Raw genomic sequence first — 3359 nt, forward strand, 5'->3', positions numbered from 1 at the left:
GGAGCTGGCTCCTCTCCCCCCGCTGCCGGCGCTCCCTCCTCCAGCCCGGCGGATGGGACGCCTGCCATTTCCTTTGGCGAGCGCGCTGAGCAGGGGCTTTTTTCCCCCCATTCAGGCTGACAACTGGGCCTCAGCATCAGCTGCTTGTTGCTCAGCATCAGCCTTTCAGCAAACAGCAGGTGCAAGCGGTGCGACCCCGGGCTCCGCTACAGTAATCCCCGCTCCCCCCCAGGCCCCCCTCGCACAATATTGTCCCCTCGGCTCAAGAATGTTTTTGTTTCCCCTTCACAGTTGTGAATTCTTTTATATATTGAAAAGAAATCTCTTTCTAATCTTCCTGCGCAGCCACGGCTCGGGAAGAGCGGGTGCCTCGCTCAAGGGGAGCGTGGCCCAGCACAGCTGTGCAGGAGGATCTGCTCCCTCCGCGGCAGCTGCCTGCAACGGCCCCCGGCCGAGCCGCTGCCAGCGCAGGCAGGATGCAGGGGATCGTGCCCTCTCTGCCTGCATCCGCGGCAGCAAGAGCGTGTGGCTGCACGGGCTCTCACCCCCACCGTAGCAAAGAAACCAGCTCGCCCACATGTGGGAAACACGGAGGTGACACAGCAGCGGGTCTCTGCTCCGTCACCGACGTTTAACCACAGCGAGCTCTGCCAGGAGCCCCGGGGAAGGCCGCAAGGTGAGTGAGAGCCCAGACAAGCAGAGCTTTTGAATACGGCATCGTGCAGGGCCGCAGGAGGGAGGCAGGAGCGGGAGGGATGCTCTGGAACAGGGATGGAGCACAGCACCGTGCTGCACGATGCTCGGGCATCATCGCAGGGCTTGGCCTCAGCACGTCTCCTCCATACAGTGAAAACAAGACTCAATGACACTTTCGTTATGTGTCACCCTGTACCGAAATTGCGCAGCAAAGCCTGGTGCAGGAGGGAAACATCATCCTCCTCACAGGGAACCAAAGCCTCCCTTCCCCTCATGGACCGGCCCCACGGGCAAGAAACCGCATCCTCTGCCACACATGCACAGACACGAGCGCACACGCTCCCGCTGCCACCAAAGCAGGGGTGACGGTTCCTGCCTTCCCCCGGGGCAGGCAGCGGGGAGCACAGGGGCTCCCCGGGGAGCCGGGCTCTGCAGGGAGCTGCTGAGAGCGAGGACGTGGTCCTACAGCAACGCGGCAGCCTGGAAATCCCATCTGGCGGCCCCAGCAGGTGCCTGCGGGACTCGGGATGTGTTTTTTGGGGGAAATCGACCCACACAGGTCCCTGCTGAGAAGTGGGGACAACCGCTGCCCTGCCCGGGACGCTGCTCAAACACGGGTCCCTCTCCCGCATCCTGGACGGCTCGGCGTGGTTTGATCTCACCAGACCAGGTGAGCTTTGCTTCACCCGCAGCCCAGCCCCACGCCGTAGCCGTAGCTCCCTTTGCAAATGGTCTTCGAGACGAAGCACAGCTGGTCTCACCGCAGCCAACTCCCTCCGCAGCAGTTTTTACCTCGCAGACATATTTTAAAACAAATGGCCTCAGCATGTTTACAAAGCAAGCGCTACCCTGATGCTGCGGGCATCCCTGCATACACGGGCCTCTCTTTAAACTCTGGTTTTGGATGCAGCTTGGAGAAGCCACGGTCCCCGAGAAGCACGAGGCAGGACATTGGAGATGGTGCAGCCTGTCTTCTCTGCTACATCTTCCACCTTCCTTTTGACGTGAGTCCCTGCATCAAATGCATTTCAGTACCTGTTCTGGCAGCGTCGTAGCTCAGCACAAGCCCAACTTTTCCACAACAAGCTGGCTTTTCCTGCAAACGGCTCCAGAGGGGACCCGCAGAGCAAAGGGGCATCAATTAAGGACACAGAACAAGTTTCCTCATGCAAACGCTGTCAGTGTTTATCACAGCTCAGTCGTACAGCCAAGGAGCTAGAAGAGAGCAGAGCTGCAGCATCTGTGGCAGGGATGCTGGGCAGGAGGGTGTGACCCAGACCTTCCTGCCCTTCCAGTGCTCAAAGCAGTTCAAGAGCCTGCTCTCGGTTGTGAAAGCCTTGGCCTCGCACGCCTACCCCGCTGCAGCAGCTGCAGCTGACTGAGATCCCGAGATTAGCACATCCGCAGGTCCAAGCCTAGCTGTTCCTCAGCAGAATGCCTTCAGCTGCAAAATTCACCTGTAAGAGATCAAACCGAGCCAGAGCTTTGCTTCCTTCGGGACATTATGTTCTTCCATCAGGTGTTCAGCTGTAGGGAACGAGCTGCAGAGCAGCTCTGGTCGCACACAGCGAGAAATAAATCACCTGAGCTGGATGCCCCAGGAGCCAGCAGCTTCAGCATGGGAACCCAGTGTGGTTTTTCTTCTTTCAAGAAATCAATAAACTGCTAACCTGTGAAACCTCCCCGGCTGCTACCGGACAGATGCTTTACACATGCAAAACAACCACGGGAGTACCTCAAAACTCACTGGGCTGGCGGGTACCGCTGGGTGCAGGTCCTCAGTCCTGCCCTTGCCAGGACAGGCAGCGTTTGTGGATTCCCAACAAGCTACGAGACGCTTCCTTCTGAACCCGTCTCATTCAAAATCCCCACGTTTTATACACACTGCTAAAATAAACTCTGTGTTTACCTTCATGAATAATTCCCTCCGCTCTCTGTGCTTGCTCTGCTTAGTAGCCAGCCAGCTGCAAACAGGGCAAGTATCTTGAAAACCAGGAAAGGTGCAGCACATCTAACCCTGCCCTGCCATCAGCCAAAGGCTTATCAGGCTAGGACAATTTCCATTACAAATTCAGAGCAGACACCGTTAGAGGCACAGCGCCCTTGTGTGTTTTCCCCGTTAGCTCTGCTGCTCTCCAGAGGAGGCCTGAGGCACAGCCCAGATGTATCACTAGAAATATGTATTTTTTTAAATGAGAGTTAGGGGAAAAAGCTGCGGTTGGTTAAGAAAGAAGGAGGGACAACAAGGGAAAGCAATGCTGTACCCATTGCGGCTGCCAGCCCGGCTGCGCTGCAGTGGGCACCAGCCAAGGTCTGCACCTGCCCTCTGCTGGGAAACACTCCCAGGAACACAGACCACCCAGCAAAAGCTTATTTTATGAGTATCGTATAAAGATGAAAACCCTTCTCCCCTGAAGAGCCCTCCCCAGCCCTCCCTTCTATACCACAGCGAAAGCTGCTCAGCGCAAGGAAAGCGGGCCCTTTCCCAAGGCAGCCCGAGCAGCGCTGCTGTGGAAGCGAGATTTGATTAACGTAACCCTGCTTAAGATCTATGAATCTCTCCCTCCGCCCTGTCCTGTGATGCGTTAGACATTGATTCATTTTACCTTTAACTCCGAGGTGCTGATCAGCCTAGAAAGTGACGGCATTATTTATTATGTGTA

The sequence above is a fragment of the Ciconia boyciana genome, chromosome 6, assembly GCF_034638445.1.
Source record: "Ciconia boyciana chromosome 6, ASM3463844v1, whole genome shotgun sequence".
NCBI classification, from domain to species: domain Eukaryota; kingdom Metazoa; phylum Chordata; class Aves; order Ciconiiformes; family Ciconiidae; genus Ciconia; species Ciconia boyciana.